The sequence below is a fragment of the Mizuhopecten yessoensis genome, unplaced genomic scaffold, assembly GCF_002113885.1.
Source record: "Mizuhopecten yessoensis strain PY_sf001 unplaced genomic scaffold, ASM211388v2 scaffold11057, whole genome shotgun sequence".
NCBI classification, from domain to species: domain Eukaryota; kingdom Metazoa; phylum Mollusca; class Bivalvia; order Pectinida; family Pectinidae; genus Mizuhopecten; species Mizuhopecten yessoensis.
This window is the reverse complement of record NW_018408857.1, coordinates 965,522-991,172: the sequence shown is the minus strand read 5'-3', so window position 1 is coordinate 991,172 and position 25,651 is coordinate 965,522.

Sequence of the window (25,651 nt, the reverse complement as noted above, 5' to 3'; positions counted from 1 at the left end):
AGTTTTCTCAGAGAAATGTCTATCAAGTTTGTGCTCCCACTTTACCAGTAGTGTTTGTCAGACAAATGACCTATGAAGTTTGTGTTCCCACTTTTCCTGTAGTGTTTGTCAGACAAATGTCTTATCAAGTCTGTGTTCTAACTTTCACTGTAGTGTTTGTCAGACAAACGTCTTATCAAGTTGTGTTGTCTCTTTACCAGTTTTCCCAGACAAATGTCTTATGAAGTTTGTGTTCCCACCTTCCCTGTAGTGTTTGTCAGACAAATGTCTTATGGAGTTTGTGTTCCCACTTTCCCTGTGGTGTTTGTCAGACAAATGTCTTATCAAGTTTGTGATGCCTTTTTACCAGTTTTCTCAGACAAATGTCTATCAAGTTTGTGCTCCCACTTTACCAGTAGTTTCAGACAAATGTCTATCAAGTTTGTGTTCCAACTTAACCAGTAGTATCAGACAAATGTCTTATGAAGTTTGTGTTGCCACTTTCCCTGTAGTGTTTGTCAGACAAATGTCTTATGAAGTTTGTTTTCCCACTTTACCAGTAGTGTTTGTCAGACAAATGACCTATGAAGTTTGTGTTCCCACTTTTCCTGTAGTGTTTGTCAGACAAATGTCTTATGAAGTTTGTTTTCCCACTTTACCAGTAGTGTTTGTCAGACAAATGACCTATGAAGTTTGTGTTCCCACTTTTCCTGTAGTGTTTGTCAGACAAATGTCTTATCAAGTTTGTGATGCCTTTTTACCAGTTTTCTCAGACAAATGTCTATCAAGTTTGTGCTCCCTCTTTACCAGTAGTATCAGACAAATGTCTATCAAGTTTGTGTTCCAACTTAACCAGTAGTATCAGACAGATGTCTTATGAAGTTTGTGTTCCCACTTTCCCTGTAATGTTTGTCAGACAAATGTCTTATGAAGTTTGTGCTCCCACTTTCCCTGTAGTTTTTGTCAGACAAATGTCTTATCAAGTTTGTGTTCCCACTTTCCCTGTAGTGTTTGCCAGACAAATGTCTTATCAAGTTTGTGTTGCCTTTTTACCAGTTTTCTCAGAGAAATGTCTATCAAGTTTGTGCTCCCACTTTACCAGTAGTATCAGACAAATGTCTATCAAGTTTGTGTTCCAACTTAACCAGTAGTATCAGACAGATGTCTTATGAAGTTTGTGTTCCCACTTTCCCTGTAGTGTTTGCCAGTCAAATGTCTTATCAAGTTTGTGTTGCCTTTTTACCAGTTTTCTCAGAGAAATGTCTATCAAGTTTGTGCTCCCACTTTACCAGTAGTTTCAGACAAATGTCTATCAAGTTTGTGTTCCAACTTAACCAGTAGTATCAGACAGATGTCTTATGAAGTTTGTGTTCCCACTTTCCCTGTAGTGTTTGTCAGACAAATGTCTTATGGAGTTTGTGTTCCCACTTTCCCTGTGGTGTTTGTCAGACAAATGTCTTATCAAGTTTGTGTTGCCTTTTTACCAGTTTTCTCAGACAAATGTCTATCAAGTTTGAGCTCCCACTTTACCAGTAGTATCAGACAAATGTCTATCAAGTTTGTGTTCCAACTTAACCAGTAGTATCAGACAGATGTCTTATGAAGTTTGTGTTCCCACTTTCCCTGTAATGTTTGTCAGACAAATGTCTTATGAAGTTTGTGCTCCCACTTTCCCTGTAGTTTTTGTCAGACAAATGTCTTATCAAGTTTGTGTTGCCTTTTTACCAGTTTTCTCAGAGAAATGTCTATCAAGTTTGTGCTCCCACTTTACCAGTAGTATCAGACAAATGTCTATCAAGTTTGTGTTCCAACTTAACCAGTAGTATCAGACAAATGTCTTATGAAGTTTGTGTTTTCTCAGACAAATGTCTATCAAGTTTGTGCTCCCACTTTACCAGTAGTATCAGACAAATGTCTTATCAAGTTTGTGTTCCCACTTTCCCAGTAGTGTTTGTCAGACAAATGTCTTATGAAGTTTGTTTTCCCACTTTACCAGTAGTGTTTGTCAGACAAATGACCTATGAAGTTTGTGTTCCCACTTTTCCTGTAGTGTTTGTCAGACAAATGTCTTATGAAGTTTGTGTTGCCTCTTTACCACTTTTCTCAGACAAATGTCTTATGAAGTTGTGTTCCCACTTTCCCTGTAGTGTTTGTCAGACAAATGTCTTATGAAGTTTGTTTTCCCACTTTACCAGTAGTGTTTGTCAGACAAATGTCTTATGAAGTTTGTGATCCCACTTTCCCTGTAGTTTTTGTCAGACAAATGTCTTATCAAGTTTGTGTTCCCACTTTCCCAGTAGTGTTTGTCAGACAAATGTCTTATGAAGTTTGTGCTCCCACTTTCCCTGTAGTTTTTGTCAGACAAATGTCTTATCAAGTTTGTGTTGCCTTTTTACCAGTTTTCTCAGAGAAATGTCTATCAAGTTTGTGCTCCCACTTTACCAGTAGTATCAGACAAATGTCTATCAAGTTTGTGTTCCAACTTAACCAGTAGTATCAGACAAATGTCTTATGAAGTTTGTGTTCCCACCTTCCCTGTAGTGTTTGTCAGACAGATGTCTTATGAAGTTTGTGTTTCCACTTTCCCTGTAGTGTTTGTTAGACGAATATCTTATGAAGTTTGTGTTCCGACTTTCCCCGTAGTGTTTGTCAGAAAAATGTCTTATCAAGTTTGTGTTGCCTTTTTACCAGTTTTCTCACACAAATGTCTATCAAGTTTGTGCTCCCACTTTCCCTGTAGTGTTTGTCAGACAAATGTCTTATGAAGTTTGTGTTCCCATTTTCACTGTAGTGTTTGTCAGACAAATGTCTTATGAAGTTTGTGTTCCCACTTTCCCTGTAGTGTTTGTTAGACAAATATCTTATGAAGTTTGTGTTCCCACTTTCCCCGTAGTGTTTGTCAGAAAAATGTCTTATGAAGTTTGTGTTCCCACTTTCCCCGTAGTGTTTGTCAGAAAAATGTCTTATGAAGTTTGTGTTCCCACTTTCCCTGCAGTGTTTGTTAGACAAATATCTTATGAAGTTTGTGTTCCGACTTTCCCCGTAGTGTTTGTCAGAAAAATGTCTTATGAATTTTGTGTTCCCACTTTCCCTGTAGTGTTTGTCAGCCAAATGTCTTATCAAGTTTGTGTTGCCTCTTTACCAGTTTTCTCAGACAAATGTCTATCAAGTTTGTGCTCTCACTTTACCAGTAGTATCAGACAAATGTCTTATGAAGTTTGAGTTCCCATTTTCCCTGTAGTGTTTGTCAGAAAAATGTCTTATGAATTTTGTGTTCCCACTTTCCCCGTAGTGTTTGTCAGAAAAATGTCTTATGAAGTTTGTGTTCCCACTTTCCATGTAGTGTTTGTCAGACAAATGTCTTATCAAGATGTGTTACCTCTTTACCAGTTTTCTCAGACAAATGTCTATCAAGTTTGTGCTCCCACTTTACCAGTAGTATCAGACAAATGTCTTATGAAGTTTGAGTTCCCATTTTCCCTGTAGTGTTTGTCAGACAAATGTCTTATGAAGTTTGTGTTCCCACTTTCCACGTAGTGTTTGTCAGAAAAATGTCTTATGAAGTTCGTGTTCCCACTTTCCCTGTAGTGTTTGTCAGCCAAATGTCTTATCAAGTTTGTGTTGCCTCTTTACCAGTTTTCTCAGACAAATGTCTATCAAGTTTGTGCTCTCACTTTACCAGTAGTATCAGACAAATGTCTTATGAAGTTTGTGTTCCCACTTTCCCTGTAGTGTTTGTCAGACAAATGTCTTATCAAGTTATCAAGACTCTAAAAAACATTGACATTTCACAAGCAGATCCTTAATGGTGATGAGTTATTGCCGTAACAACTGTCTTTAATATGATATCAAATTGACTCCTAATGCGTAGAATGCGTAAATATTACCAACTGTTTTTTTCCACTTTCACATTATTTTATTTTGTTTTACCCGATGAAGATTTATTTATCACCCTTGAGGGGAATATTCCTTTGCGAGAAGAAACAAACAATACAAACATATCACGGGAACACTGACATTTTATGTCATAATCAATTTTCATTAGAAATTCTGAGCTTTGGATGATGATGATTCCGGATTTGTGAACATTAACTGATCAGGACGTTTTAGTGTCTTCGAATTATACGAGATCGTAATATTTTTTTTTTAGTTTATATACATAATATGCAGATGTTAATAATATAGCATAAGGCATTGAAACAAGCAAATGTTTGCACAAAGTGCCTGGCCTACAAGAGAAATAGTTGATATTTGTCCTTGTGTTTGTTGTACATTTGTATATCGGCAGTACTTTCTCGCAGTGTTAGTGAAGATGAACCAGGCGATGGATGGAGGTAGAGACGTAGTCGATCTAAGTTGTTGGGATTGCTTTTCCTCTCCATCTTCTGTAACATACAAAATAAATACGTGTGTAGGCTGTATTACATAATAAACGTCAACCATATTATCGTCCGCATATCTATCAATCGATTAGCTATCTACTCTCAAATTGGTTAATCATTCATTGATGGATTGTGATGCATCAGATGAACATGTAATAGGAGTTAACCCTTTATCAGGAGTGGCCTAAAGACACTTTCATTAATTAAGATTAGTTTGGCATTGGTTTTATGTTTAATGTTTGTTATCTAAATTAACAATGCTAGTGTTTTTAATAGTATGTGCTATTTAACTATACAAATTTTATGTGAGACTTATAATGTAACCTTAATAACATCTTTGAAGTGATACATAATGTTGAATTGGCTATGTAGATGACTTAAATTATGTTAAAAATGTTAATTTAAATGTTGTTTTGTTTAGTTTGTCTATTTCCGTTTTTTCCAAATGGCCTTCAGGACAAAATAATGAGAATGTGATATTGTTAACAAATGTGAATACTATTACAAATATCTATATTTACCTACTAGTTCAAACTATTTTCCTCTGTTAATCGGATGACTGTCCTGCTTGGTCGATATGACCAACCTGTCACGCCCGTTTAATGGGAAGTCACTAGGTTGGGCGTCACTATCACTAGGTGGGGTGTCACTAGTTCGGACGTCACTAGATGGGGCGTCATTGGTTTGGATGTCATCAGTAGGGACGTCACTTGTTGATCCATTATGTTCACCTCTGTATCGTGGCTCTGGAGTGAGAAAAAAACACAGTAAGCAAACTGTGAAAATGGTTAAAATGATGTGCGCCAGCACATAACACAGACCACGAGTGTAAACACGATGCAACTTTAATGGTGAGGCGGAAAGAGGACGCATTACAAAATCACAGAACCAAAGCCGGATCGCCGATTCGGGAATACTAATAACTGGCGTAATCCTTTTTCTTTCTCTTTTTTTTTTCACTTAAAGGATTATATTATTAGTTTCATTGGCATTGAAACATATTCAAAGTTATACATTCTACGACGACACAGTGCATGGTTACTTAACCGTTTAACACAAATAAGAATTTTTCAAAAGTCACATTTGTACAAGTAAACTATTCAACTACGAGGTATGCTCTAGTACAAAGAAAAGTCAGCAAAAATGTTCTTTAGAGTCACACTTGAACAGGTAAGCTAAACTATGTAACTACTTCATGTAGATATACTCTAGTACAAACAAAAGTCATCAAAACGTTTTGGGGTTACAGTTTGTCTGTTAGAGCGACGTGTTGGTGGCTCCGCACTAGTGGTACTCGATAGGTCCTCAAGAGGTTATAAGTCGAGCACCTCTGACATACTGTTTATATGGGGCGTATCGCATTCACTATGGGGAACGCCTGTGAGGTCAGGCGGTAGTATGTTCAGGTCTGTGCCTAACGCATGTTGAGCATAGTCAGGGGGTGTATATATGGCACAGGGTATGTCTGGAGGCTCAGGAGGGCCCTCTTGGTGCGAATTCAAGTGTAATTCGTCCTCTGCACATGTGTCCAATGTGAGAGATTCCCATGGTTTTCGTGTAGACGATACAGCACTTTCTGATACTTTATAACAGTCAGTCTTTTTGACGCGATACGAAGCGGACCGGAGTTGTGTACCAACACGGATTGTTGAGGAGTCTGGCGTCGTGTTGTTTCGTTATAATGACCTCATCTTGAACTGTGATATGTTTGTGGGTAAACTGATCTGTTTGTGTCCATACCTCCCGAGCAGATATTCCATTTTTTCTGATACGCGTGTTAAGACGCGCGGTAGCTAGTGTAAGCAACAATGGAGACGCTACGCGGCACGTGGGGTCCTGACGAAGAATTTCGTCTTCAAGCTCTTGAATAGCTTTTTCGGCCACAGGGTTTTTGTTGGTGTTCTTTGCATTGCCAAGTTCTATGGCAATTCTCTGTCCTGACAGCGTGTCATCGTTCACCAGAGCCCGAAAACCAGGTGCTGGGTCAGTACGGACGACCGCATGTGGACCATCTAAGGGGCGCAGCTCTATCAGAGAACGAATAAGACCTTCACGAAGCGTATCACGGCGCTCGTCCTCTAAAATCTGAGAGACCGTATAGGATGAGACACATTAACGTACAACAAGAATGATCTGTCGTTCGCGTTTCATAATGTCAGCAGCAAATTGACAGCCTATAATAGAGGGCGGATCGCTGGAGGTTTGGTGATGAACGACTTTAGGGATTTTTCTGAGAGCCGCGCACTGATGACAACCATCACTCACACGCTTGACGGCGGTGTCCATGTCGAGAGCGTAAAAGTAGGGCTGTGTCAATGCTCTAAGTTGATGACATGTCGGGTGGTCTAATTTGATGTGGAGAGACATCAATAGTCCGTCTATTACATGTCGCGGGACAACAATGCATTCTGATGGGCTGTTGAGTGGAAGGTTTCGTTTCACGATGATGAGTCCATCTCGTGACAATGTAGTGGCATTAAGGTAACGCTTGACATCACGAACATTAGTGACCTTTTTGGAGGGTCGGGTACCNGTTAACCATGCAGATCTGGTAGTGAACGGTGATCTCGCAGTACCATTGAGGACATCGTTCAATGAAATGGCACGCACTACAGAGTCCATTGTCTGGCCAACAAGCGCACATACTTGACACACTGGCTCGGAACACTCAGGTGCATTTCGACTGGCGAAGTCTGATTGAAGGATCGCACAGCCCGCCACATGTCGAACTGATACTTGAAATCGACTCGCTGTCGACAGAAACGTAGTGACACGAGGGCTCGCTGAAAATTCACCTCGCATGAGTTTTTCATACGCTTGAACACAAGGTTTACTATCGGTAAGTACACAGGTTGTTGTGGACGACTGAACGATGTATAGGCTAAAGTGTTTGATTGCAGCTGCAATTGACAGTGCCTCAATCTCACATGGGAGCCACCTGATTTGATTTGTCCTGAGCCTGGCGCTAAAGTACCCGGCTAGCAGTGATTTGTTGTTTCTGGTGACATACAAGGTCGCTCCAATGCACGGTTCTTTTACGGCGCCGTCGGTAACTATCCATATTTGATCACTGGATCGCGGTAATGTGATGGTGCGGTTTGATGAGAGTGCGTTCTGTGCCTTTGTAAAGGCTGAGGCCAGTTCATCGGACCAGTGAACGGTTTCTTTCGACTCGCGGCCAGCAACAACGTCGTCAAGTGGTGACAGTAGTTCAGAACAGTGTTGAATAACCCTAAGAACTTTGAACGCTCCAATGAATGAACGAAGTCCGAAAACGTTTGTCGGATGAGGACACGACGCGAGTGTCGCGATCCGATGTTGATTTGCTTGAAGGGTTCCCAAGCGCCACACCCAACCCAGGATAGATGTCTGTTGGGGGGCAATGACAGTTTTAGGTCCCGACAAACGCAGTTCACACTGGTGAAGAGCCTGCTGTACGGCTCTCCAGTTGTCCAATAGTCCCTCAGGCGAGTTTCCACCACAATACAGGTCATCCGCGACCTTAGCAACAACTCCTTTCTCGAGGAGGTCGCCCAAGACACGGCACGTGAGCTCTTCGAGAGCAGTCTCGGAGCCAGGCATACCCATTGCTCTACGCGCGTAAACTCTCACCCCTTTGAAAGGAGTAACGACGCCGTAGTATTTCATAGATTCCCGTGCAAATGGGATTTGATAGAACGCCTTGGTGAGGTCTGTGGCAATAATAAACTGCCATTGGGCAATTTGGCGTAGCGTGGATTCTACATCTGACATGAGCGATGGTTGAGGTTTACTATATCGCCCGACATCAGCGAAAGCTGTCACAAGGCGAAACCCCCCGTTGGGGATTTTTACAAGAAAGGACGGGTTTACGTAATCAACAGAGATATCAACGTCTTCAGGACGTCGAAAAACACCGATTGCCTCCAACTCGTCAAACATCGTCTGCAATTCAGTGAGTTGGTTTCGCGAGTACTGGGATTACGACCCTTACGTTGGGGAGGTTGGACGGGCCCCATGTTGACTTTGGCCTTGATAGGTCCCGTGGCGCCATTGTATCCATTGAAGTTTGGGTCAAACACGTCGTCATACTCATTAAGTACCTCACGAAACTTCGATCTCATGTCAGCGGACATGATATTATTTGGTCGAGTGTAACCTGCTCGGAGTGTCTCTGTCCGTTGGTTGGTGATTTCTGGGATTTGGCTTTAGGTACTGCACTAGGCACGAAGTCTGACAGTGAGCTATCTGGTTGGATAAAGGTAGCTCGTACCTTACAAATATCTTCATGACGCTGAAGCTGTTGGGGTACCTTGGTCAAGTTTGGAATACGGATTTTTCCTGCAACACTTGAGCAAATAGATAGACCAGGCCACGATGTTGACTTGTCATGCGGCTCCACAGCAATGGTCATGTCGGTTTCACACAAGTCCTCAGGGAGGTTAATCTCCACGTATTCCCCTGGCCAAACGACGGATTTGACAGGTGAGTGAAGTACGCGAGTCCTACGTACTGCGTGTCGGTCCATTGTGGTCCTTTCGGACCCGTAGGACAATGTCAATGAATTCCCCATTAGTATTTGTCTCTTTGCAGGGCGCACTGAAATGTCATTTTTTCCATGAAGGGAGTTCCCAGCTAGTACATCGGAATCTAGGTTTTCCACAATGAGACCTTCAAAGTAGAGATCCTTACCATCAGGAGAAAATATGAGGCGCGTCTCGCCTATAACCTTTAGAGGCGATGAGCCATCAGCCTGACTCGGGGATTGTGTACTTGCTGTGATCTTAGCGCCGAGTTTAGTGGCACACGACAATCGCATCATGTTGCCCGTAGCACCAGTATCAACGGTAAGCCGAACCGAGTGATGGTTGTAGAACACCTCAAAGTACGGGGACTGACGTATTACTACCCTGTTGATGAGATCACATTCAGTGTCACTACTCCCAGACGGGGTGTGTGTAGTATCAAAGTCCTCTTCAATACAGGTGTCGGTCGAACCTAATACTGTGGAGCTTTGGCCATGAAACGTTTATCTTCTGGGGGGAGGTACACGCACTTACTAAGGAAATGTTCATCAGGTCTCCCTGCTGCCTTACAGAGGGGACATGCCCTTTTCGTCCTGGCTGCGTATTGGGGACGTTTCGGCTTAAATGACTGAACAGATGATCTCATGACCCTCGCATCCTCTGTGGTTTGTAACTCTTCCAGTAGGGAGTCGAGGGCCTGTGAAATTTCAGGTTTTATTGATGACAGTGTTCGCGAGCGGAGTTCAGTACCATATCGCTGTTAACGAGCTTAGGCAAGTCTATATGTATAAGTCTGAGCCATGTAAGGACAACAAAGTTCTCAAGGGAAGGTGTAAGCTCCTCATCAGCTTCAATTGCTTCGCCATGATGAGTGATCCCCGAGTCCCGATTTAGCAGGTTGTCCTCTGTAAACGCCATTATTCGTTGAAACAAGTCCTCAGGGCGTTCAGTAGCCTCATGTTTTATTTATAAGTCTATGAAGTGGGCCCCTGTTGTTTGGAACCCGAAGTGAAGGCGGATCTGTTGCCAAATTTGATCAAGCGGCGTAGAGGTTTTCACGATTGATTGACGCGATATTATTGGGCAGTAATTCGCTTATCTGCCCTAACATTAATTCGAGGGTGGCAACTTTTTGTTCACGAGTTTTTCTGTTAGCACCGGCGATGTGTTCGCCGTCATTTGTTAACCCTCTGAGTTGGTTCCCTCTCAACCCCTTCTCCCACACTACCCCCTGTACCAGAAACGGGGCAAAATTGAGGTCTAACGAGAGGATGTATGTCAAATTCTGCCGCCAGTTCTCGAACGAGTTGACGGTTTCCGTTTTACTGAGGCACCACTGCTTCGGTGCACGCTGCATTATGATCGTTTTGTACACTTCACAGTAGAAAAGTCACTACGACGTAGTCTTCAATATGATTACTTACACTTTTACAGTGTCAGACGAGAGTTCTTGAAACACACGCTGCCACCACGCCAGCAAATAACACAGACCACGAGTATAAACACGATGCAACTTTAATGGTGAGGCGGAAAGAGGACGCATTACATAATAACAGAACCAAAGCCGGATCGCCGAATCCGGAATACTAATAACTGGCAGTGAATCTCGTGGAATGAATTTAAGATATTTCATTGTGAGAAAATGCATTTGTTATTGTGAAGTACAAGCAAGGATTTATAGATAGCTTGGATGCACATAATTTATCATACATGTAGTGATGCCCAACCAAACTTGTAGTTTCAGTCGTGATGTTCACATAAAGTTGTACTTGCATATCAGATAAACTGGCAAAGCTCTATCTGTTTTAAACAGAAAAGTTGTTGATGTATCGGTGATATTTTCACTTTTGATTGCACTCTGTGATAGACAAACAAAAGAGCAATTGTGTTTTTGGTGCACAAGTAAATACACTTTTATCGGCGATAAACACATAGACTTGTAGATGTATTTACTTTACAACTGAGTTGTATATGAAAAACCAAGGAAACGAAATTTTAAGATTTGCAAGTTAAAAAAAAGTTGCACTTACAAGCAAACATAAAAAATGTATTGGTGAGAAAAATCAAGCTGTTAATTTGGTGTACACAGTTAAAGATTTATTGATGATTCCCACACACGGATACTGTTAAATTTGTGATTGACAAATAAGATATAGTTGTATGTTAGAAGCACAAATTGCAATTTAAATAAACACATATCTTTGTACGTAATTTCATATGAAGTTATATTTGTTGATGTGATGAACAAGGAAACATATGGTAGTGACTTTGATGCACAACGTTTTAGTTGTTTTGTGATGAGCTTATGTCGAAATGGTAAATGCGTTGCATAAAGAAACATGTAGTAGTGTCCCCGTCAAATTCAAGTTAAGTTAAAGGTGAATCGGTGATTTACAAAGTTAGATGTATAAAATATGTTATGTACCAAATTATAGATTACAGTGGATGCTGTAGTAAACAAGCAAAGATGAAGTTGTATGTTACGAACACAAATGTGTAGTTGTACTTTCTACATTCAATGCAAAACACCATTACAGTTGTGTGTGTCGTGCAGAAGCGAAGTTAAAAACAGTGTCACATACTTATAGTAGCATGTGTAGTTCACATATCATGTGATAGCTGCATCTGTGTTGCAAAAGTGGAGTTTTATTGATATCTATACAAAAGGTAGGTGATGTCATATCTATTAAAAGTTAAGTTGCAGCTGTGAAATAAAAGCAAAATTGAGAATATATTTGTCATGTAGAAAACATTGTGTGTATGAGTTATGTACAAATAGTGTGCATGGATCATGAGCAGGCAAGCATTAACTTGTGTGGGACACAGACATATTTGTAGTTGTTAATTTAAGTTATTTTAGGCATATATGCATTATGGGAGTTCTCTCCCCTACCCCACGGGGAAGGATTGTGCTTATGTGGTGCTGCAACAGTAAGGATATAGTATCAACTCGTAAACAACTACAATATAGGAAATGTACGTACATATTCACTTTTTATAAACTGTACATGTACACAATACCACTACAGTTTAACACATTTATATACATGCTCACTTTTTATAAACTGTACATGTACACAATACAAATAAATTTAACAAATGTCTGTACATGTACACTTTAAAAAAAATACCTGTTCATGTACATAATACCACTACAGTTTAACACATTTATGTACATGGACACTTTTTAAATACTGTACATACACAATACAACTAAAATTTAACAAATTTCTGTACATGTACACTTTAAAATAAACACCTGTTCATGTACACAAAACAAGTGCTATTAAGTGCTATTAACATTCCTTAACGGTTCGGGTCAACTTTGATATTCCACACGTGTCTGATACGGCTATTAATAAACCACAAGGACATAACTATTATATTATAGATTCCCCAACAACAGTAACACACAATTTTAGACGGTCATGATCACCCCGGACAGCTGCAGCCCTCATTTCCTTTTTCCAAATATAATGGATCCAAATTAAATTAAAAACTTGATACATAATACATCAATGGTAGCCTAATATTGCTAATATTCCTTTTCCTGTATATATTGTTGTGATTCTCTATGAAAGCTGATGGTACAGACATTTCATCAGAGGTCAGACGTACCCAGATGTATGTAGATATTCCACTAGAAATCCATAGGAATATAGTAGACCCATCAGAAGTATACCAAAAATCATATATTTTGTTGTTGTGATTTTTGGTGGAATAGTTGGAGACAAAATAAAATCATGTCATTTGCTAATATGTATATAGAATTATAATTTTAACTCAATTATCCAAAATATGCAATATGAAGTGTCCCATGTGACATATTCATAAGTTTGAAGGCTATTGCCTTTGGTATAAAACATTGGTTATTACTCTCTGAACAAACTAAATAAAACATTTGTTACAATAAGTATGATAACAAAATTGACTCTAGTACTCAACTATTCACACTTCAATACAACGTTCTACTCCATGACTCCAATCCATACATTAGATGATGCCCCCATAGATATGAGTATAACGATGGTACATGTCTGTTACATTTCTTTCCAAATAAAACCTGGACATAGGACAAATCAACACACTACACGCATGCACCTTGCACACAGGGGAGGCCGTCCTTAAATGACCTTAGCTGTTAATAGGACGTTAAACAAAATCAAACAAAAAACAAACAAACAAAAACAATGTTAAAAAAATTAAACACCTGATAATTACCAGTATCAAACTTTTCTATTATATCCATTTTCATGTAATGAGATTAAGTCGTCTTCAAGCATTAACTGGTGAAATATTTTGCACAGTCTAGGCAGCAAAACAGTATGGTGACTTATATTGCCTCTTCAGTGGATTGTTGAACATCACCTTCAGTTTGTTATTTAAATTCACAGCTGCATCAGGCACGTGTGAAAAGTTGACACGAACCGTTCAGGAATCTTAATAGCTCTTTTCGTTGTTTTGTGTACATGTACAGTTTTTAAAAAGTGTACATGTATATACATTTGTTAAATTTTAGTTGTATTGAGTACATAAACAGTTTTTAAATTTGTACATGTACATTCATAATGTATATTGTAGTTGTCTTTTATACATGTACAGATTTTAAAAAGTGTATGTACACATATTGTAGTGTTTTGTGTACATGTACAGTTTTTTAAAATGTATACCTGTACATAAATGTCTTATAGTGCAGTTGTATTGTATACATAAATAGTTTTTAAATTTGTACATGTACATGAATGAATTATATTGTAGTTGTCATTTATACATGTACAGATTTTAAAAAGTGTACATACACATATTGTAGTGTTTTGTGTACATGTACAGTTTAAAAAAAATATACATGTACATAAATGTCTTATACTGCAGTTGTATTGTGTATATAAACAGTTTTTAAATGTGTATATGTACATAAATTATTTATATTGTAGTTGTCTTGTGTACATGTACAGATTTTAGAAAGTGTACATACACATATTGTAGTGTTTTGTGTACATGTACAGTTTTTAAAAAAGTATGCATGCGCATAAATGTCTTATATTGCAGTTGTATTGTGTATATAAATAGTTTTTAAATTTGTACATATACATTAATGATTTACATTGTAGTTGTCTTGTGGCTAATTGCCAGGGCCTTGGCGATAGAGTAAAGAGAAAAGACGTTTTTGCGTAGCTAAGAGACAAGAAGTATCATATTTATTGTTTGCAAGACACCCATTTTACACTAGATCAGGAAAATACCATAAGAAATGAGTGGGAATATGACACTTATTTTAGTTTTTTAAAATCAAATTCACGTGGTATCGCTATCTTTTAAATGCAAACTTTGAAAGTAAAGTGCACAAAGAAAAGAAAGATTTGAATGGAAATTTCCTTGCTCTTGACATTACCATTGATGGTTCTAGAACACTAATTACTCTGTACGGCCCAAATCAAGATAACCCAGATTTTTATAACGTTTCAGATACTATTGATAGTTTTGGGAATGATAATAGGATTATATGTTGGGATTTTAACTTAGTATTGAACTCAGAGTTAGAATATGATCGTTCATACAGAAATAATAACAATGTTGCTGCTAGAGACAAGGTTTTAGAACTTAATGAATATTATAATCTTATTGACATATACAGGGAGCATCACCAGGATACTAAGAGATTTACTTGGCGAAGAAGTAATCCAATAAAACAGGCCAGATTAGATTTTTTCCTTATTTCAGACAACCTTTTTATCCAGTATAAAAAAATCAAGCATTGAACCGGGTTACAGATCAGATCATTCAGTCCCAGTTATAACTTTGAAAATTGATGAATTTAAGAAAGGGAAAGGCTTATGGAAACACAATTCTTTATTACTGGAACATGAATATCATGATATGGTAAAAAAATTGCATCGAGAACATCAAGTTACAATATTGTCTTCCAGTGTATAATTTTAACTCATTAGCACTCATTCCCAATAGTGATATTCAGTTTTTAATCAATGATCAACTATTTTTAGAAACATTGTTAATAGAAATGAGAGGCAAATCTATATCTAATGCATCTTACAGGAAAAAGCAACAGAACTTAAGTGAAGAAGACCTTTAGAAATCAATAGAAATTTTAGAAGATAGTATAAACCCAGACCAGGAAGAATAAGGAGATAAGAAAAGGGAGTTAGAATGTATACGATTGAAAAAAATCAGAGGTAGTATTATTAGATCAAGAGCAGCAAAATGGATAGAAGAGGGAGAGGAACCTACGTCTTATTTTTTTAATTTGGAAAACAGAAACTTTACTTCCAAAGTTATCCACAAATTCAGAAAGAGAACAATAAAATTATTACAAAGTAGAAAAATATTTTAGAAGAAATACAATCATTCTATGCAGACTTAAATAGACATAGGGATGTTGATATTACTGATTTAGATGTTCATCTTCGTGAACCTGTTCATGAGAAAAAATGAAGCAATAAATTATTAAAATCAATAGGAACAGATAAATCTGTATTTTGTCTGCCAGTGCTTTCTTCACGTTCAGAATAGTCTATACTGGAATATGTATATAATTATAATAAAGGTATGCACATAGAGTTTTGATTGATATGTTGGCTAAATTAACCCTGTCACGCACCTACTGTATTTCTTTTGGTAGAAATGCATATGACTGTGAGTAGAATGTATGGCTTGGTAAGACATGCAATTATGTTTCTATACTCAAATTTCATTAAACCATTAAGCTTTAATACATTATATTTACCATCGTATGGCATTGTCACTATATAACCCTACTAAATTCAGTTGGCATTCATGTAGGCTATGAATACCATGAACAGATTGGTAACGTCATCATTATTACGACGTCATAATTGTTACGTTGGAAACCACTGATCCTCCCTGGGCGATGGCTGTTCTATTCATCAGCCAAGCATACACGAAACATACATTATTTGAACTAAATGCTGAATAATAATAAGTGTAATTAAATTTTATATGAGACGAACAGCTTCATAAAATTGTAAATATAAGTATTGAACTGTTTTGAGTTGGCATTCATAGGTTGTATAAATTCCAACTGGACAAAGGCGAATTCGTTGAAGCACTCTGAAAGCAGTTCAATGCTTAAATGAATAGCCAAGGATTGCGCCAAAGCGCTTCTAGGGTAGCAGTGTACAGTAGTGTACGGTGGCCATGGGTGATATTTGACAATAATCTGTAATATAACATTATCAAAAGTTTAAAAAATATCGTCAGCTCTAAAATTGGCATACCCATGACGAATTGGACTATGTGAGCTTCACATTGAAAAAATAATTGAATATGGCTTGAGACTTCATTATTGGCCATTTACAAATCTGTGTTTACACAACAAAAGCTAGCTTTTCATATAGTCTATTTTTGTACTCAGCACATGTGTAAATGTTGTGAAAAATCTTGTTTGATGACCTATGCTAAAACGTGAGTATCCGTGACCGAGTAGGTGATATTTTATTTAAGACAGGTTTTAAGAAAAAAAATACTACTTGTGTGGGTCAAATTTTGGGTTAAAAATCATGGATGTTTAAGCATTTTTTGGCGTTGTTTTATGTGGTAACCATGGTTTTAACACTTCAATATCTAGGGAAATCACATTTTGAAAAAATATTCATTCTTCTAAAAAAAAAACGTATTCAAAATGTAGTTTATAAAAATATACATAAATATGTAGATGTGTTGTGAAGGATAAATCCGCTATCCATGTTTATCCGAGACATGCCGTTTATTTTTAGGGTCAAGCCATTTCTACTGTTCTCTGCTACCTTCATTTCAGTTTTAGGCATGTTTTTGGACCCTTCTAGAGAGGCTTTACACTCTAACCGAAATACATATTTCTGTGTTAGACCATGCCTGCTTATGATATAGAAAACAGAAAACAAAATTAACTTGAAGCGAAATACGTATTTCTGTGTTAGACCATGCCTGCTTATGATATAGAAAACAAAAACCAAAATTTAACTTTTCATTGACTCATTGGGGGTTTTGCTCCCCCTCCCTCCCCCTTACCCCAACCGATACTTCGACACTAGACTCCCCTTCCTAACAGTGTATCTCGACGTGTTAGGTCGCCCATCTATATTAAATTCCTTCAAACTTTCCTTTATAAAGGCACTGTTAATGATATTCAGTCGAAATTTAACGTCAGTATCTTTCTTAATCACGAATACAACACTAAATCTTATTACAGACACAATCACACCCGAACGACATTTATAGAATCACATTTGTTGTCACACGGACATAACATAGACAATGCATTATTGTACATGAAGGTTACGACTTCTGATTACAAACTTTTTCAGGTCACAAATATATTACCTTCATCTATGTTTTTGAATCACAGATACACAATCTTTGATTGTTGATCTCTTTTAAACCTTCATCTGTAGTTGCACATATAACATACATCAACTTAAGTTTTCATCGTGTACATACCCACGTGGACCACCATCTTGCAAACAGAACAGGAAGTTACGTTTGATAAAATGGCTTCTTTGATCAAGGGATTGGTATAAAATTTATTATTAATGTCTGTTTGCAAAATATTACTTATTCGAAATTCGTTTCATTAAGAAGTATGTATTGCATTTAAATCAAATGACACCCTTAAATTCGATTAGATACTAAAAATAGATATGTTCTACCGGAAGGTTACGTAGTTGATAATAACATGTCTAGAAACTTTTCAGGAAAGTAGGCAAACATAAAGCTTTGACCTAAATAGTACAGTATCCGGGCCTTTCAGTGAGAAGTAACATGTATAGCCCTACCATGTTGACCGAAAACACAGTGTCAGTAAGTCTGGTTTCACACCTGCATGTAGCTTTGAATTTTCACATAACATCGCATTCAAAAATTAGAAGTATCGTAATTAATAAATATATTGGGATATTTCTGTTCACAGTTTGATTTCATTAAAAAGAACAGGTTTAATTAGAGTATGCAGTAAAATAAATACTCTTTTTAACGATGTTTAAGATGTTGTTTGTAAGATGTTATTGATTCAGAATGAATACCGATTCTTGTTTTCTAAAGACGTAAGGTGAATAAAGCAAGAATTTATATTCTCCCCTCGACTGGAAAGACATGTTTTTTTCGTTATAGAAGTTTACCGACAACTGTCGCTAAAACTTATAGTTGTGCAGTTAAGAATTTCTTCATTACTGATTAAGAAACGCTAAAAACACATTGTCTTTTGACATTTTCTCTACATGAATTGTTCATTAGGAGTATCAAATTATATTATCAGAAATCATTTTGTGAAAAGGTTATAAAAAGGTTCCAGAGGTAAAAATAAGTATATCTCTAATTGTGTCCGGGCAGATATCATAATGTTCGGTTAAACAAATAATAGCATTCGAACAAAATAATAAGCATCAATGCCATTATGGTAAACAGTACTGCATTGCTTATGTTCTGATAATAGTAGTTAGTATATCAAGTTTATACAAATGGAAGAAAAAACGGTACAAATTGGCCTATCTGCAACTTATAACATATGGGCCAAAAATCAATAAATAATTACCTTTCGTGATTAAGTAAGATTTGTATCTTCAACATAGTCCACATGTCCACTCTTCATAACAGAAAGAACGAGAAGCAAATGACTGAGAGTATAATACTGAACAAGAACAGGAAAGCATTTGTTTGCTTTAGATAATATTTTGTAACCTGTTCGCGTATGTGCATAATCAGATTATAACACGGATGTTGCAGACTGACTTATTTCCTGCTACATGTCACGTGCATTGTGTGTACACACGATCTCCGGAAGTTAAATGACAACCTTTTGAATTGTCCAAAGTTTCGTTTCCTTAACTTGTTTCTGAATATGCCTAGACAAGGACATTTAGATAAGTTTTTCACAAACATGATGTATACCCACATATCAAAAAAGAGAGTATTTATCCCATGCGAGCTGAACAATTGTATTGTTATAAAACACAATTTGGGCTTGTGTACAATTGTATTAGTCACTATCTGAAGCAAAATGAATATTTAATTCTTAAAAGCAAAGTTCACTCACCAGCTAATGACTGTGGTATAACTCATGGTATACGCCTAAGTAATAATATTAAAGTACGTGTGTGCATATGTACAGGATTACACATTTAAAAAAGACACAAACGTATTGACAAAGCATCATGTACACCACCATAGTCTCGATTAGACATAGATTTGACGTAATATCTGACATCATTATGACGTCGGTATATTTATGTTTTTTACGTCTAATATTGGTCAATAACGTACTTACCTGAATTTGACGTTAATACGAGTTATAATTACTGATGGTTTGTGATCAGTTTTCCTATCGCTACTTAGATACCAAAATATATCTGTCATACAATAACATAAAGCACTCAGCTTTAACTTGGAATCCATTATGTTCTGTTATAATTCGTCCGGACTTAAAAATCAATAGGAACAGATAAATCTGTATTTTGTCTGCCAGTGCTTTCTTCACGTTCAGAATAGTCTATACTGGAATATGTATATAATTATAATAAAGGTATGCACATAGAGTTTTGATTGATATGTTGGCTAAATTAACCCTGTCACGCACCTACTGTATTTCTTTTGGTAGAAATGCATATGACTGTGAGTAGAATGTATGGCTTGGTAAGACATGCAATTATGTTTCTATACTCAAATTTCATTAAACCATTAAGCTTTAATACATTATATTTACCATCGTATGGCATTGTCACTATATAACCCTACTAAATTCAGTTGGCATTCATGTAGGCTATGAATACCATGAACAGATTGGTAACGTCATCATTATTACGACGTCATAATTGTTACGTTGGAAACCACTGATCCTCCCTGGGCGATGGCTGTTCTATTCATCAGCCAAGCATACACGAAACATACATTATTTGAACTAAATGCTGAATAATAATAAGTGTAATTAAATTTTATATGAGACGAACAGCTTCATAAAATTGTAAATATAAGTATTGAACTGTTTTGAGTTGGCATTCATAGGTTGTATAAATTCCAACTGGACAAAGGCGAATTCGTTGAAGCACTCTGAAAGCAGTTCAATGCTTAAATGAATAGCCAAGGATTGCGCCAAAGCGCTTCTAGGGTAGCAGTGTACAGTAGTGTACGGTGGCCATGGGTGATATTTGACAATAATCTGTAATATAACATTATCAAAAGTTTAAAAAATATCGTCAGCTCTAAAATTGGCATACCCATGACGAATTGGACTATGTGAGCTTCACATTGAAAAAATAATTGAATATGGCTTGAGACTTCATTATTGGCCATTTACAAATCTGTGTTTACACAACAAAAGCTAGCTTTTCATATAGTCTATTTTTGTACTCAGCACATGTGTAAATGTTGTGAAAAATCTTGTTTGATGACCTATGCTAAAACGTGAGTATCCGTGACCGAGTAGGTGATATTTTATTTAAGACAGGTTTTAAGAAAAAAAATACTACTTGTGTGGGTCAAATTTTGGGTTAAAAATCATGGATGTTTAAGCATTTTTTGGCGTTGTTTTATGTGGTAACCATGGTTTTAACACTTCAATATCTAGGGAAATCACATTTTGAAAAAATATTCATTCTTCTAAAAAAAAAACGTATTCAAAATGTAGTTTATAAAAATATACATAAATATGTAGATGTGTTGTGAAGGATAAATCCGCTATCCATGTTTATCCGAGACATGCCGTTTATTTTTAGGGTCAAGCCATTTCTACTGTTCTCTGCTACCTTCATTTCAGTTTTAGGCATGTTTTTGGACCCTTCTAGAGAGGCTTTACACTCTAACCGAAATACATATTTCTGTGTTAGACCATGCCTGCTTATGATATAGAAAACAGAAAACAAAATTAACTTGAAGCGAAATACGTATTTCTGTGTTAGACCATGCCTGCTTATGATATAGAAAACAAAAACCAAAATTTAACTTTTCATTGACTCATTGGGGGTTTTGCTCCCCCTCCCTCCCCCTTACCCCAACCGATACTTCGACACTAGACTCCCCTTCCTAACAGTGTATCTCGACGTGTTAGGTCGCCCATCTATATTAAATTCCTTCAAACTTTCCTTTATAAAGGCACTGTTAATGATATTCAGTCGAAATTTAACGTCAGTATCTTTCTTAATCACGAATACAACACTAAATCTTATTACAGACACAATCACACCCGAACGACATTTATAGAATCACATTTGTTGTCACACGGACATAACATAGACAATGCATTATTGTACATGAAGGTTACGACTTCTGATTACAAACTTTTTCAGGTCACAAATATATTACCTTCATCTATGTTTTTGAATCACAGATACACAATCTTTGATTGTTGATCTCTTTTAAACCTTCATCTGTAGTTGCACATATAACATACATCAACTTAAGTTTTCATCGTGTACATACCCACGTGGACCACCATCTTGCAAACAGAACAGGAAGTTACGTTTGATAAAATGGCTTCTTTGATCAAGGGATTGGTATAAAATTTATTATTAATGTCTGTTTGCAAAATATTACTTATTCGAAATTCGTTTCATTAAGAAGTATGTATTGCATTTAAATCAAATGACACCCTTAAATTCGATTAGATACTAAAAATAGATATGTTCTACCGGAAGGTTACGTAGTTGATAATAACATGTCTAGAAACTTTTCAGGAAAGTAGGCAAACATAAAGCTTTGACCTAAATAGTACAGTATCCGGGCCTTTCAGTGAGAAGTAACATGTATAGCCCTACCATGTTGACCGAAAACACAGTGTCAGTAAGTCTGGTTTCACACCTGCATGTAGCTTTGAATTTTCACATAACATCGCATTCAAAAATTAGAAGTATCGTAATTAATAAATATATTGGGATATTTCTGTTCACAGTTTGATTTCATTAAAAAGAACAGGTTTAATTAGAGTATGCAGTAAAATAAATACTCTTTTTAACGATGTTTAAGATGTTGTTTGTAAGATGTTATTGATTCAGAATGAATACCGATTCTTGTTTTCTAAAGACGTAAGGTGAATAAAGCAAGAATTTATATTCTCCCCTCGACTGGAAAGACATGTTTTTTTCGTTATAGAAGTTTACCGACAACTGTCGCTAAAACTTATAGTTGTGCAGTTAAGAATTTCTTCATTACTGATTAAGAAACGCTAAAAACACATTGTCTTTTGACATTTTCTCTACATGAATTGTTCATTAGGAGTATCAAATTATATTATCAGAAATCATTTTGTGAAAAGGTTATAAAAAGGTTCCAGAGGTAAAAATAAGTATATCTCTAATTGTGTCCGGGCAGATATCATAATGTTCGGTTAAACAAATAATAGCATTCGAACAAAATAATAAGCATCAATGCCATTATGGTAAACAGTACTGCATTGCTTATGTTCTGATAATAGTAGTTAGTATATCAAGTTTATACAAATGGAAGAAAAAACGGTACAAATTGGCCTATCTGCAACTTATAACATATGGGCCAAAAATCAATAAATAATTACCTTTCGTGATTAAGTAAGATTTGTATCTTCAACATAGTCCACATGTCCACTCTTCATAACAGAAAGAACGAGAAGCAAATGACTGAGAGTATAATACTGAACAAGAACAGGAAAGCATTTGTTTGCTTTAGATAATATTTTGTAACCTGTTCGCGTATGTGCATAATCAGATTATAACACGGATGTTGCAGACTGACTTATTTCCTGCTACATGTCACGTGCATTGTGTGTACACACGATCTCCGGAAGTTAAATGACAACCTTTTGAATTGTCCAAAGTTTCGTTTCCTTAACTTGTTTCTGAATATGCCTAGACAAGGACATTTAGATAAGTTTTTCACAAACATGATGTATACCCACATATCAAAAAAGAGAGTATTTATCCCATGCGAGCTGAACAATTGTATTGTTATAAAACACAATTTGGGCTTGTGTACAATTGTATTAGTCACTATCTGAAGCAAAATGAATATTTAATTCTTAAAAGCAAAGTTCACTCACCAGCTAATGACTGTGGTATAACTCATGGTATACGCCTAAGTAATAATATTAAAGTACGTGTGTGCATATGTACAGGATTACACATTTAAAAAAGACACAAACGTATTGACAAAGCATCATGTACACCACCATAGTCTCGATTAGACATAGATTTGACGTAATATCTGACATCATTATGACGTCGGTATATTTATGTTTTTTACGTCTAATATTGGTCAATAACGTACTTACCTGAATTTGACGTTAATACGAGTTATAATTACTGATGGTTTGTGATCAGTTTTCCTATCGCTACTTAGATACCAAAATATATCTGTCATACAATAACATAAAGCACTCAGCTTTAACTTGGAATCCATTATGTTCTGTTATAATTCGTCCGGACTTAACGTTATCTGGATCGCAGCTGCTTTGATATTAACCAGTTTTCCGGGCTTAGGGCTATACTTTTGAGAACAGCGTCTACTAAACAAGATTATACCAAATATGGTTGAAAATAAAGGAAGAAAATCAATCATTCACTACCTTCATTCACCTACACTCAACCACTTTCAGCGTCAGGGCTCAATATTCGAAGTAGTCTGTAGTCAGTACAAGTTAATGTGGGCGTCATCGACAAACAATCATAGTCCTTCTAGAGGCAAGTGTTGGAGTAGGTTAGATAAAAACTTCCTCCCCGCAACAATCTGACAGGTTACATGTATAATATTTTATATATTGAGATGAGTGGTCTCCCTTTGGCCTATTAATTCACAATATATATATATGAATAAATAATGTGATCATCTAAATAATACACTAGTATAAGGGAGATGAACGACACAGTTATATTAGACGAAGGACAGCTATCATCGTTTTCGTATAGAGATGGATTGTTGTACGTAGAAAAAAAAGACTGAGATGTTTATCTTAATACGTAGTATCAGGAATGAAAATATAAGATCTCTCACCAGCTAAATGAGTAATATACAGATTAGAGGAATAGTGCATCAATACATATATTTGAAGTTTGTTCAGAGAAAACAAATGGGTTGATAATTTTGATATTTTGTTAATACTTTTGTTATGAGAACGTAGTACTTGAAATAAAAAATAAGGTAAATCTCCATTCCACGAGTGAACTATAAGTGTTTTTCATGAGAACACCAAGCATATTCTGTTTATTTTTGTTTATAAAGACACCTGCTTCCGTGAACAGAAACATGTGGTAATCCTGTATTTTGACGTCTCAACATATTAACATCACAACTGACGATATCCTTTGCTGGTTAATTTTCACACTTACCCATGTTCTTAATTGGTCAGGTTAGTGTGAAAATAACAAAAAGTATCGTTTGTCAAAGTACGAAAGTATCAATAATATCCGCGACATCATTAATTTCAATGGTAAAATTGTTACAAAAATATTTGCGACATAATACCTCAAGTTAAAAGAGTGATTTCCCCTTCACCAGTTGAAAATTCATCCCTGGCTTCTTAAAATATCATGGTGTTTCAGATCAACTGTTTGTTTGCTCTTCTTATATAGCTTTCTACAATTATTTTTTTCTCTTTGTGAGATTTTTAGGTAATATCAAGATTGAATTCGTTTAATCGTTCACGATCTTGGATCCTCTCCCTATAAAACTTTCTGTAATTCATGTTTTCCTTTGAGACATCAACGATTGAAATCGTTTAATCGTTCACGAATGACAGTGATGATGTAAAAAAATGTTATATGCCCTTGCTGGTGTCACAAGGGTTGTTGAGTGTATGTCAGTACAAATTGTGAATACTGTGTTTCATTAATACATTGACAGACATTTTTACATTCCTTTTTATGCTCAACCAAGATTTCTGAATCCACTTTAGATGCGTATTAGACTCATTCCACAGGTAAACATATTCTCTTTTAACTAGATCGTTTCCAACATTTGCGAGTGTGGTTTTATAATAAAATGGCGTAACAGGTGTGACATAGATATTTGTATTCATGCCCTCGTCAATCTGGTCCAGTCTACCCCTTGTAAACTCGGTCTCTACTATCCTTTCTCTACCCTCGCCAAAAACACAGCTTTTAAGACACTTACCACATGTTATTTTTCCAAAAATGTCGTCTGTTCCGGTTAATTATAGGCTTATTAAATTACAGTAACAGACTAAAGCCTGGTCGTGTTCCAGCTTCACTAGTATTGTCACCTTAACGTCCTCAGCATGGGTAAAGCCTTGCGATAAAGATCAACAAACATCATGTACTTGACACACAGGATTTATTTCCATAACGACAAAAGTAAAGACATGTACAATCATAAAACCATTTGTTTAAAACCGAAAATAGGGTGTACTAATATGGTAGTAACTAGTCATTGACTTGACAAATCATTTTATCTTTAAAAGCATTTGTCATTAATTTGGGGTGCATTTTGTGAATATTAATATTCCTACTTTGAGTGATATGATAATCAGTGCTCATAATTATGTCCCCAACCATTTCATAGAGAACACAGAGAGATTTTTCTTAGCCATGATCGCTAACCGCCATCAAAACGTATTGAAATATGGTACATAAATGGCACGTTTATCGATTTGTTTTAAGATATGTAAAATTGCCAACGAGGACGGAGGGATTTATGTCATTGTATGAATAAATACACAATATGATGATTGCATCGACACAAACACATTTCCAGAGAAAATAAATCATAAGATAAATTTAGATACAATCATGTTCTATAGAAACAAACCACTAAATAAAACTGTTGTCAACAACAATTCTGTTACGTATACTGACT